Source organism: Pteropus alecto, unplaced genomic scaffold, assembly GCF_000325575.1.
Source record: "Pteropus alecto unplaced genomic scaffold, ASM32557v1 scaffold20, whole genome shotgun sequence".
Classification (NCBI taxonomy): Eukaryota; Metazoa; Chordata; class Mammalia; order Chiroptera; family Pteropodidae; genus Pteropus; species Pteropus alecto.
Genome location: NW_006436298.1, coordinates 2,598,059 through 2,612,546, shown reverse-complemented (window position 1 = coordinate 2,612,546; position 14,488 = coordinate 2,598,059).

Here is a 14,488-nt window from a genome sequence, read left to right as displayed (position 1 = left end):
CTATCGATAAAACATCTCTAATACTTTAACTTCTATCCCTTTTCCAGCTGTGCATAGAGCTAGACTATACTTGCAACTCTGCTTTGCATAAAAGTGGAGCTCCATTAAATAGTTATGGGAATTAGTATGTGAGCTAAAATAATGTTTGTCATTTCCAGATCCAGCCTGTAAAACTTATTGCACAATCTTCTATGGTTCTCTTATCTCCTTTATCTATTGTTGACTGGATGCAGAGAATCTAGTTGAGGGTACCAAGGTTCTAGAGCCATGGCTGGCAATTTTTTTTTTTTCTGAAAGACCAGATAGTCAATCCTTGTTTGTCATGTATGTGCGTGCGTGTGTGTGTGTGTGTGTGTGTGTGTGTACATATATACATGTAGCATGTTAAACATGCAAATACCATTCTTTGTCTACATGCATATGAAAAACAGATTTTGAGGCCAAAATTGGTCCATGAATCCTAGTTTTCTGACTCTGGCTCAAAAAGATGATGAATTAACTATATGATAGAAGCTTGAATTCCTGGCTGACTCCACGGAACAGCATTCTTCTTACCCCTGCCTTCAATTCACAGGAGACTCTGATGGAAGCCAGAAAGCATTAATCTCCTGAGATTTAAAGGTTGTTTGTTATATCAGTTTCTCTCAGCTGACAAATATATTCTCATTCATCAAATGCTTAACTGTTTTTTGATCTAACCAAAAATCAAGCTGTGATATTCTTCCCAATTACCTCTTAAATTTGCTGTTTAATAAACTTTAGATATTAAATAATTTATATAAATGGTGTGTTGTAACCCCATTTTTCATTGTAGTTGACCCATCTGTCTATAGTTAACACTTTTCTAATCTTACTTCATATCCAGATTATTAAGCATTAAATATTTTCTGATTTTCTTCTTACTTGACAACATCTTTCTGGGATTCAGGTACCCAAACCATTTATAGCAGAAGAGAGGTGATAGAAAGTTATTATCCCGTAACATGATCCTGCCATTTGTAAACACTAAGTACTTTACTTCTTTCTGTAAGTAATCCTATCATTCTAATCTGCAAAAGTGTTTGTTGGTTTCCTCTTTCAACATGAACAGCAAAGCTCTGCCAACCTAGGACCTTGCACTGAGATAAGCTAGTCATAAACTGCAGTAGGCAGTTGTCATGTTCGATTCTGATCTTGTGGACGCTGTTTAGATTAGTTAGCCAGAAAAGTCTTTTAGTTCATTTTCCATTAAAATGAAATGGCATATCACCCAAAAATATTTTTAAAAGACTATTCTAAACAGTGACAAAAACACCAAATTGAAAAAAAAAAAATGTTTGACATACAAGTGCATATATTGGTTTTCTGTTGCTGCTGTAACAAATCATCACAAACTTAATGATTTAAAGCAAAACAAATTTATTATCTCAGAGATTCCATTGGTCAGGAGTCTGTTCAGATCTCACATAGTTAAATCAAGCTGTCAGCTGGGGCTGCAATCTTCACTTACTGGACTTTGCTTAATTTATTCAGAATTTAGTGTATCTTCATTCTTTACTTGAATCCTGGCTTTACCAGTGACTCATCATACGACCTTGAGCAAGTTTCTTGACTTATTTGTGCTTCAGTTTCATCTGTAATATTTAGAAAATTATAAAAACATTTTGAGAGAATTGACTGGAGGATTAAATAAGTTAAAACAAATAAAGTGCTTAGAAAAGTGCTTAGTATATACCACAGACTCAAATGTTAGCTCTTGCTATAATTACTAGCTCATCAATTCTCATTTTGAAGATACTATTATGATCCAGCATAATATGATCCATCTCCTAGATTAGTATTTGAGGCTCTTGGGAAGGAGAAATTTCTCCTCTACCTTTCCAGGTTCTTCTACGAATTAAAATGACATGAGACATTAACAGGAGAAAATCAAATTTAATTTCATAAGTATGCAACCTCCATAAGAATATGAGGCTCATAGACAGGCAATCAGGCTTACAGACTTTTCTGAGCTAAGGAGAAAGGAATAGGGTTCTGAGACTTCAAAGGAGAGGAAAACAATTTACAAAAAGATGAAAAACAAATATATGGTAAATGAATGTTTGTTGTGCCACACAAAGACAATAGGACAATTGAAAAAATAGACCTTGCTAAGTTTACTCCAGTTCACCATACCTAGCTTCTATTCTTTGTAGTTATCTCTGATGATAGTTCTCTTCCTAGACAAACCTCTCTATCTAAATTCTTTTAGGTACTTGGGTGGAAGTAAAAAGAAAAACTTCCTGAGTCTTTCTGTTTCTTAAAAACAACCAATCTAAAATAATCTTTATACCAAAGATACACATTTTGACATGGAACGTTTTGCTACTCTATAAAGCCTTTTTTTTCTACAATAAGATCCCAAACTATTATTATTGAACTCTGAGCCAGTATCTACATCCAAACTGAATCATTTATTATTTTCCAAACTCTACTTCCAAATATTTTACCCTGAATTCATGATCTATTTGAAGTAGTTTTCTCCTGTATTTCTGTCAAAAATCTTATATGTTTATTAACTTTGACAATGAAGGATTTCCTGATCCTGCAAAGTGTGGCTGGAAGGTAGAGAGATGGCAAGACAGAGGAAGATAAAAATAAATAAACATTCTCAGTTACTCTAGGGAAAAGTGTTTCATAGTCCTGCACAGTGCCAGTGGCTAGCCAATTGTATTAGTCAGGTTTCTTCAGAGAAACAGAACCAGTAGTATTGATCGATTGATTTAAAGGAATTAGCTCATGTAATTCTGGAGGCTGACAATTCCTAAGATCTTTAGTTGACAAGTTGGAGACCCAGAAAAGTCAATATGTGTATATATATATACACATATTGACTAATACATATACATATATATGTATTAGTCTGAGTCCATAGATCTAAGTATCATGAGAGTTGATGGTGTTAGTTCAGTTTGAAAGTTATCAAGATCTATACTGAACAAAAGCTGATCTTTTAGTCTGACTATGAAGGTCAAAAAAGACCAATAACTCAGCTCAAGGCCATTAGGCAGAAGTTTCCTCTTTCTCAGCCTTTTTGTTCTATTTAGGTTTTCAATTGATTGGATGAGGCCTATGTCCTTTAGAGAGAGAGGTCTGCACTACATGTTCTACTGATTCAAAAGTTAATCTCATTCAAAACTTTCATGGGTATATCCAAAATAATGTTTTATCAGTTGTCTGGGCATCCTATGGCCCAGTCAAATTGCCTCATAAAATTAACCATCATATTTATATCCTTCATTTATTGTTGCTTTTTAAATTTATTTTAGTAATATAATTATATCTTTAAGTATTAATAATAACTAATCTTGTCTGCAAATCTTAAGGGAAAAGACCACGTCTTATTTTTAATTTTCTTCCTTTCAAGAACTTGTATAATAATGTGTAGTTCACAGTTTCTCAATAAATACCTGACTAATAGACCTGGAACTTGATCATCTCACTCAGAGGGAGTTAGAACCAATTATTGAATAATAAAGCTTCCTAGCAGCAACTAATTTAATCTTTATAAATATCCAAATTAAATAGTCAATGAGACATTCCATATTGTCATTTTATGTTGTGGCACACAAACCAGGATTTCAAACAGCTAATCAAATGCTGCAAGTTTAAAGTAGGGAAACCAATGGATAACCTAATGTTTACAGAAATACATATATTTTCAATAAATTTTAAGAGTAGTGGAAAGCCAACAACTACCCCATTTCTAGATTGTCCTTAAAAAAAAAAAAAAACAACAACAGCATTTTACTCCCCATTATTTGTGATATTTTAGAAGTAAAATTTAGGTTATATTTTTAAATTTTTGACAAAAATTTGTTAAGACTACAAATCTATGATTTCTTGCAAATTAAAATCAGTGGAAATATTTAAATGATATCCTTTTATAACTAATAAATGTGTAATTTTTGCTTATTTTAACTCTATTGATATGAATTAATATTTAGTTTAATTAGCCATATTTATTTGCATTTCTTGAAATTGCAGAAGCTTTCTATATATGATACTTCCTCAAATATATATAACTTATATCCTCAACTATTTTTAATAATATTTGATAAGGATTATTTATTATTAATGTATTGGTTATTGTTAATATTTAATGAACAGAAATAAATTTTCCAGAAATTATCTATGACAAATTTTGTATAAATCTGAAATACTACTATAAATACATATATATCTTTTAGAGACTTTGCTAAAGCAAATGATAAAAAAATAGAACCATCTTCACACAAGGAACGGTTAACTTAAAAATCTGGGAGGCAATAATGAAACAAAAAGTATTTATTTGAATTCAAATTAATGTAATCTGGGGAATATAGATTCAGGCAGAAACCCAAATAGTGATGCCCCCCTCCCACAGGAGAGGGACTTGAGGTTTTTTTTTGAGGGTGGGGAGGAAGATGAGGTAAGTTATATTAAGGAAGAGTTCTTTGATTAAGGTTAGGTTTGTACTCCACAGTCTTGAGATTCAGTCATTGACGAAGTCCAATTTCATCAGTTCTTACAAACAGAATTTCCTGGAATGTTGGCAGTTTGGTCCAGTTTGGAAGATAAAGAAAAAAGACCTGCATGTCAATTCCTCTGACATGTCTACTTTGGCTCTATATGGCTCTTTATGGATTCACTCATGTCATCTTTCACAGAACAAAATAGCATATACTGTGAATTTAGTCCAGATTTTTCTATTTTAATAGGAGTCAATCTAACTATATACTTGATCTTAGACAGCATTAAAATTCTGTCCATATGAGAATTAAAACGACATGACAATTAGAAATAAAAACATGAAATATATAAACTAAATTATGATCAGCCAATGTTTCTTCAAGATACTCAGCTTGATGTAATGATCAATCTGTTTAGATTATAGAAAATATACATATATAAATGTTTAAATTATCCAGACAAGCTAAATTTTATTTTTCCTTTTAAGAATTAATAATTAATATATTTTCTAAATGGAACTGAAAATGCAAAAAGAAGAAAAAGAAAAATGCGGCAGAAATTTCTATTTTAGGTTATGCTTTTTTTTCCACCCAGGGTACTGTATGTACTATTTTCCTTACTATCTTACTCTCCAAATCACCTTTGTTGTATAGATGCTATTATTGGATTGCAAAATACATATTTACATATTCATATATTTTAATCAGTCTTAGACTGACAGTATAACCCAAAGAACTCCTTATGTTTAGTTATAACTCTTTATTATGACTTCGATCTTACAATTTCATGCTCTAATCTAGACTATGATCTAAAAATATATTTATTTGCATCTCAATTGTATCCCTACTGAAATTTTTCATAATTCCAACAAAATTTTCACTAAAACTGCTCAGGCAATAGGTTGAAAAGGGTGTAAATTATTTCTTGATACAGATGACTTTTAAATTGAGACCCACATTAATTTTATTAGGTCACCGGCTTTGGAGAGCTGAAAACCACCTAAATAGCTAGGGAGCCAGTGTTTTTCAATCAGCATACTAAAGCATACAGTTTCTGAATAATATACATCCACTTCAAACAAATTGTTATTTAATTGATTATATCTTTTTTTTGTATATCTTCATTAGTTAGATTCTATCATGTTTAATAATATGACTTCACGTAAATTTTGATCCTTTATTGCCAATTGCCAAAACTATGTATACATTAAATTATGCCAAATACATAGTTAATACTGATTCATTTTATGCTATTTTATAGATGGTGAGCCTTTGCAAGAAATATAAATCAATCCAACCTTCCTCCCCCTCATCTCCATTTATAGTTAGCAAATCTAAGCTAATTTTATGAACTTTGGGTAGATTTTTCAAGATCCTTGTCCTCAAAATAAAATTTTTTGTGTTTATGTTAGGGATTCAAGTTTTAGATTGTCTGAAGTCTCTGCTAAGGAGTGCTTTCCATTATAGACTATTTCAGGTTATTGCTCTGATTTCACTTCACCTGGTAAGATGGATGTAACTGTGGAATTAGACATAATGCCTTGTGGTTTTGTTTTTTATTTTTTATTTTTATTTTTCGATTATAGTTGACATTCAATATTATATTAGTTTCAAGTGTACATACAGCATAGTGGTTAGACATTTATATAATTTACCTAGTGATTCCCCCATAAGTCTTGCACCCATCTGACACTACATACAGTTATTACAATATTATTGACTACATGTTCTAAGCTGTATTTTATATCCCGTGACTATTTTGTAACTGTCAATGCAATGTCTTTTGTTAAATAACACACTGATCTCTTTGTTAAAACAGCTCACCTGCCTTTGGTAATTTAGATCTTCTTTTTCTGTATGTAAATGTACTAATTTGTAAGTCTCTTTTTGTTTTTCTTCCCCATGCTGGCATTTTTATGCCATGAGTACAATACTCTTTCTGAACTACAGAATTTTTTTTTCTGCAATTAAGAGAACATATGCAATTCGTAGGAATCCCTGTTTTATCTGGCCCAGGAGATATTTTAGGTAAAACATGATTTGTTTCAACTTCAAGTTTACTAGTGGACGAAAGCCAATACATTCCTCACCAACTCACAGACTTGCGTGATATTTTATGTAGCATTCAGTTTAAGCAAACAAACTTTGACTATGCTTTAAAAACATCAACTCTTTCTGGTTCATTTAGGAGCCACAATGCAGGATTTAAACTCTCCTGGAAACTGCTCTTTTTCCTAGTCTTTTCCTTAGCAAAGCAGGCCGTTGATTCCAGACAATAGGCAATTAAATTAATTAAGCATAATTATTTTTTTATTTCATATTTCCTTTGCTTAACCACACTAAAACATAAATCTAAATTTGATCTTACTGCCATAGTCTGTATATGGAATACATATTTTATTTGTCCACACATCTATTTTATAGGCAAAAGGAAAGATACAGGTTTAGTTAACAGAATGATTAAAGATGATTTAAGTAATACGAACAAATGCCATTAAACAAACAGTTGGTTGTTTTTTTTTTTGGAGAGCTTCAAAATGGGGAGAAAAGCAGGAAGCTTTTATTGGGTAAAGAATAAAGAACAAAGAAGAAATAAAAAAGAAATATCTGATTGGCTGGGCCACATAGCTAATCTTGTTTGGAGTGAGAAGGGTAAGGGTTGATTTGGTGTTTGGGGGATGGCTGATGGGGTGTATACTGAGTTTCTGTTTAGGTGGAGCATTTACAGGGACACTAAAGTTATCTAAGTTTCTGTTTGCTAACGTGACATCACGGGCAGCTCCATTTTGGGCCTAGATATTTCTTTCAACAGTTTGGAATCTCTTTTTAATTCTTAACTCAGGGAATCTGATAGAACTGTATTTAATGAACTGTTATAACTATGCCATCTGTAAAATAGTCTGTACTTATCTGACACATTGAAATAACCATTAGTAAACACTCAAATATTTGTGACAATAAATAATGTAACTCTCTAGGTGAGGGAAAACCAAATGCTTTACAAATTTAAGACATTCTCCTCACTGCATACTCTTCTGGTATAGGGATTATTAAAGTTCTTTATAAAGTCGTCAATCTTTTTTATTTAATTTTTCTAATCCTAGAACTATAAAGAGATACAGCCAGATTTAGGTCTATCTCATGGTGAGTTTTGCTATTGGGTGAACACAATTATAATGAAATTGCACTGGATTATTATGCAGATGCACACATATATTGATGTGTTTGCCTTTCATTTTTAGAATGAAATCAATTCTACTTTAATGTCAGTACATTCTGGGTGGAAGGGATATCCTACTGTGATGTGAGCATAATAAAGGTTGATTAAAGTGTCAATGATTCAGCTGTGTTTTGTATTACAAAGTTAAATACGGTCTTTTCATTTAAACAAAATGGTTCAGAATAGATAGGGGTTCAGGACAATAGGGCAGTGTGGAACAATTTAAGTACATGGCTCAATCCATTGAAGAATAAAAAAGAATTTATTAACATGGCCCCCAACCGGAGCTGTACCTCAATCTCCCTTGTACTTCATGAAAAAAATCTTTACAAACAGTAAAACTTTCTGAACATACATTACTTTTTGTTTTCTTGGATGTTATTACAGACAATGTGATACCATTTGAATAATTCTTTAAAACTTTGAAAAATGATGTTAAATTTGTAAAAAGCCCAGAAATTTTATTATTCATGTATTTTGAATAATTTTCTCTTTGGGATGATGGAGGCAGATATGGGAGAATAGTTTCCAAATACCATGACAGTACTCTTAAAAATGAAGTGGGATATCTTCCCAAAATGTAGCTGGCTTTATTAAGCTCTTATGATGACTGATTTCAAAGTTACAATGATAAAATAATTTGGACACTATATTAGGAATTTAAACCACACTTTTAGCAACATTATATATGAATATAAATTGGCAGTGAATATAGTTTATAATCTTCATGTGTAAATATGATGGGTGATTGTTATTTTGTTCTTTATATTTTTCTATATATTTCAGAATTTTATATATTGTTTATTAACATTATGTCATATATTTATTATTTATTAATAAAAACAAGTTATAAGTTCATGAAAGAGGCATTTTTGTCATCTGATTTTAATCATAAAGTTGGCAGAATCCACTAGAATAGGTCAGGTTATATACTTCCCTTCTTCCAATTAAAAAAAAATGTTATTTATTAGACTCTGCTCTAAGATATGGATTGTAATTAAACTTCAGTGGCAACAATTTGAATTTACCTTAATTGTAAAATATACCCACTAGAAAAAAAAAAAGATAAGGATATATGACACATTTTGATTTTTTCTGCACCTTTCCAAGTGGCCATCTCTGTCTGTGTCAGCAAGGTCACTGTCAGGAAGGAAAAACTTTTCTTCTACCCTCTTAGGTTCAATTTTTGAAGGTCTACAAACTAAACTGACAAAAGAGATTAACAAAGAAAAGCCAATTTTCATTTGTGTATTTTTATTAATATATTTATGGAAATTCACAGGAAACTGTGGCTCAAGATGGTAGTTAGAATTTGGGGGTTATAGACAAACTTAATCAGGGGAAAAACGGAGAAAAGATACTTCCAAGAAAGCAAATGACTTTTTAACATAAGAAGAAGAGAAGACACAAGGGAACTTAGGGAAACAAATGACTTTTAGGAAAACTAAATGGGCCCTAGGAATAGATAGGAGGTATGATAGCTGTGCAGCAATGTCTGTTTAGGTGTGATGCTGACTTCTCTCCAACATTAGGCATCAATCTTTCTGTGTCTCAAAACTTCAAGGGAGGGAATTTATGACAATTTTTCTGAGAGGCTTTGCTTTTAGTCAGATAAGAAAAAAAAAATCTATTCTTAAATGCCCTTAGCTCAAAATAATTTTTTATATTACAGTGGTATATTATTGACTCCTTTAGCAATGTAAGTTTTATGATCTGAGACAAATTTTAAAACATGTCGGATACCCCCTCTGAATAAACAGCTTACCGAGATCAATATTTTCTCACTGTATTAGGTGGCATTTCTTTTAAAATATGTCCAGCTTTTCAATGGATATCAAAGCGCAGCAGAAGTTGCCTTTGGCTGATAAGGAGAGACAGGGAGAATTTATTACTAGATCCTCAGTCCTTATCTTTTCTGGCAACTCCTTACACTGTTTCACAAAGACCATCTCACAGACGATATCTGTCTGATCCTAGAATTGACAGATGGAAACAGTGGATTATTTTATTTATTTCACATTGGAAGAAATTAAAATTTCAACACTGCTCCTCTATTTATACTGTTCAGACCAATTTTAATTAATGCATATCTAATAGATACATATTCAGTTAATATGTTAACATTTTTATATCTTTAACTCAACTTAAATCTTAAATGGTTCAGTGCCACATTGACATTTTCTTTCCTGCAGCTGGAAAGAATTTATTTTTAAGTAATTAACCCATATGTGTTGTAAAAAAATAAAATAGAAAATTCACATAAGCAAAAATAAAAAGGAAAAACTTTATATAATTGTATGAACAAGAGATAATATTGTTAAAATTTTATTCATGCTCTATGCAATACAAATGTATATAAATTATTTTTATGTAACAAGAGAACTACTGCTTATACTGTTTTGTTTTTTAATCCAGTTTTCTCCCTGAGAAACATCATACATTCTTTCATGTTAATAAGGTAAGATTCCTTTTCTTGCCTTTGTCTTCTTATATGATTCAAATACACTTTTAAAAACCATACCTTATAAATGGATATTTAGATTGTGTCAAAATTTTAGCATTAAAAATATTTTAATTTTAATATCTTTTCCATATATATTTCTACATTTATCCCATTATAGCTTCAGAATACATCCTTAGAAATATGATTCAAAGTTTACACATATTTTTAAAGTAATCATAATTTTGCAAATTATAATCTTTTTATAAATACATGTTTTTCTACTTGATGGTTGATAAATAACACCCCCTGCCTTCCTCCCCTTCGCCCCCATGCCAATCCTATGTTCCTGTTTCTCTGATTTAAATTTCTTAGTATTTTCCTTTTTCCTTTGTCTAGGATTTTTATGTTTCTTACTACCTTTTTAATTGCCAAACAACAGATCAAAGATAAAAAATAAAATGACAATCTAATATTACTTAAATGTTGAATTTCAACTTAAAACTATAAAACTTACATCAATAATGTATAGAAAGTAACCTGTGAACAAAACAAAACGAAGCAAATAAAAAAAAAAACAGGTTTATGAAACCATAAAGACAAATATTTAAGATAATAAAGAATTCTTCTATTTTTTAGTCCCCCTCTCTCTTAATCTCAAATTAAATTATGAAAATTACTCAATCTCAGTACTACATTTGACTGCCTGAGAAGTATACAATCCTAATAGCTACTATTGCCAAGGGATTTATATATAAAGGACTTTTAAAACCTAATAAACAATGAATAGAATAAAATAGTTTTTCACCATTTAGAAGAGTAAACATGCAAAAATGACTGGCCAATCTGTTTGAAATTAGTCAACTTTATGCTGACAGTTTATACAATGGAACTTATCACAAAGTATTAAAAAAGTAGAGATATGGATTTATGCAATCTTGTATTCTTGTATAGATTAAATAAAAGATCCGTGATTCAGAGTTCAGGTGGGCGGTTGTAACAAAATCATCTGACGTGTGTCACTCTTTAGTGGAGCTGTTGAGAAGATTGCAGAAAGATTATGTAATCAAAAGTGCAATTCTCTTAAAATGAGTAACATTGTTTAATAAAGAGAGATTATTAAACTTCTTTTACTTTTTATGTTTGAAGCCTTCTTTTGTATTCCTTCGGTCCACACATGTTAAATGAAACTGCAATGAACCAGAAGCTTCCCTGACACTGCAAGGATTCTTCATTTTCATTGTGCTTAGTATATTTCTCTGCTGAAGCCCTTTGCCATATTGGAATGCTATTGATCATTTTAAATACCTTTCTTTTCTTCTAATATTTGAACAACATATCCCTTATTCATTCTTGTGTCCTAGCACTTGCCTAAATAATTTATACATTGAAAAATGTCCAGATTAGTTCCTGAATTATCACCCCCAAAGCTTACTAGGTAGTAAAGAGGTTCAGAACAGTCCCTCCAAGGTATGACACTTTGACATGAGGATTATTTTGAGCAATTGAGATATTTAAGACCCTCCCTGCAAGCTTAAGAGAGACTTTTACCTTTCCCTCAAATTTGAATTGAGGACCTTGCCCAGAGTAAGAGTTGTTACAAAAAATATTTTTATGACCTATCTGTATGGCAGGGCAAACTAATTACTAGACATTTGTTCTTATTGTCTTGTGAACTACCTTCCTCCCCTCTGAAACCTCATGTCCCTATCTGATTCCTTGGCTCAAGATGGCATATTTACTTCATTTTACCTTTCTGTTTAGAACCTCTCATGTATGTGGGGTTCCATACACATGAAATTAAATTTGCTTTTCCCCTGTTAATCTGTCTCATGTCAATTTGATTATCAGACCAGTTGAAGAACTTTAGTAGGCTAGACTAAATTTCATTCTCTCAGACAGAAGCTTCTATTGGCTTTATCTAGGTAAATTGTAGACTTTCCTTAGAGCCAAGAGAACCAGTACAGTCAAGCTTTTAGGCACTTTGGGAAAGATTTTTTTTCTTTGTAAATTTATTAAAGGAGTATAGGAATAATCCTGACAATTTAAAAATTGTATTTTTCCCTTTAGAGTGAATAAATTCTTTAAAAGCAAATGTCTTATAAAAAACAAAATGTGCTTACAATACTAGATGACTTTTAAAAACCAGAATTAGATTGGGATTGCTCAGTGTCACATTGCAGTTTGCATTTTACATGTCACATTTGTTTTTGATGATGTAATAGTGGGGTAACTCTGGATGGACTTTGGTAGGTACATTTTTTAAAGCCTTTATATAATAATGATATTATTATTTTTTAATAACTATTAAGTAGTAATGAGTAAGCTCCGAGGAAAAATGTCCAGATTAGTTCCTGAATTATCACCCCCAAAGCTTACTAGGTAGTAAAGAGGTTCAGAACAGTCCCTCCAAGGTATGACACTTTGACATGAGGATTATTTTGAGCAATTGAGATATTTAAGACCCTCCCTGCAAGCTTAAGAGAGACTTTTACCTTTCCCTCAAATTTGAATTGAGGACCTTGCCCAGAGTAAGAGTTGTTACAAAAAATATTTTTATGACCTATCTGTATGGCAGGGCAAACTAATTACTAGACATTTGTTCTTATTGTCTTGTGAACTACCTTCCTCCCCTCTGAAACCTCATGTCCCTATCTGATTCCTTGGCTCAAGATGGCATATTTACTTCATTTTACCTTTCTGTTTAGAACCTCTCATGTATGTGGGGTTCCATACACATGAAATTAAATTTGCTTTTCCCCTGTTAATCTGTCTCATGTCAATTTGATTATCAGACCAGTTGAAGAACTTTAGTAGGCTAGACTAAATTTCATTCTCTCAGACAGAAGCTTCTATTGGCTTTATCTAGGTAAATTGTAGACTTTCCTTAGAGCCAAGAGAACCAGTACAGTCAAGCTTTTAGGCACTTTGGGAAAGATTTTTTTTCTTTGTAAATTTATTAAAGGAGTATAGGAATAATCCTGACAATTTAAAAATTGTATTTTTTCCCTTTAGAGTGAATAAATTCTTTAAAAGCAAATGTCTTATAAAAAACAAAATGTGCTTACAATACTAGATGACTTTTAAAAACCAGAATTAGATTGGGATTGCTCAGTGTCACATTGCAGTTTGCATTTTACATGTCACATTTGTTTTTGATGATGTAATAGTGGGGTAACTCTGGATGGACTTTCGTAGGTACATTTTTTAAAGCCTTTATATAATAATGATATTATTATTTTTTAATAACTATTAAGTAGTAATGAGTAAGCTCCGAGCATGTACAGATTTATTTTTCTGACCTCTGTTACATTACCTGACACATTATAATGGTTCCCTGAATAGTCATGGTGGCCAATGAGATTAGTTGTCCAGGTGTAGATATGTGTGTCTTGATAGAGGTAACTGCTGATTGTAGCCTTCCATGGCATTTCTCATTTTCACTGGTCACTATTATTGGAAGAAATGCAGAGAAAATAAAAGATAATAAACATTGATTAATGTTGTTATATTTCTAAAGATTCAAAACTATTATTTTTACTTGAGATTTTATTTTTTATATCAATAAAGATTGGAATATAATATTTTCTTTTAATTTTAAATGTATTTTTCTTACAAGAATCATTATTACTATGTCTGTAATTCTTGATGGGGGTCAAACCAATTGCTGAAATCACATTTTTAAAAGATATTTTTGATATTCTAAATGATTATTGCTGAGGTTAATTTAGTTTAAAATGGATAAATCTAGTGACAATTTAATATACTCGTGGCTTTTGTTCTCCTGTCATTCTCTTGGCATGTGACCTATTCTTGATTATAATTTAGAGGTAAGTTTTCTACTGTCACATAGGCTGAACTAGAATGACATTTCATTTCCTTAAGATATGCATACTCTGGAGATGGTTGGTAAATTATAATGTGAAAGCTGAAGCAAGAAATGAAACCATGTGACATATGAAAATCAAATGCTATTATTTGTCCATAATTTCAAAAGGCTCATTTGTCTTTCTGGAAAACCATGAGAAAGTTAGTTAGGAATAAGAATATAGAAGTATGGGTTAGAGAGATGATCGCCTGCCTCTGAGAAACTGCATGTTGTTAACTTCTCAAGACTGTCTTTTTATACTTCATGGGAAACAATTATAACAAAGTGGTTATTTCTGAGGAAGAAATGAGGAAAACAGGTTTTAGGAGGAATACAAGAGATGTAAAGTGAATCCATACTGCTTTACTCTTTTTAAAAGTGAACATAATATGACAAAATTTTAAGATTTATAAAAAATCTTAATGGTGGGTAAACATTATGAATATTGGACTCTGTGCTTTTGTATACACTTAAATTTATAAAATAGAAAG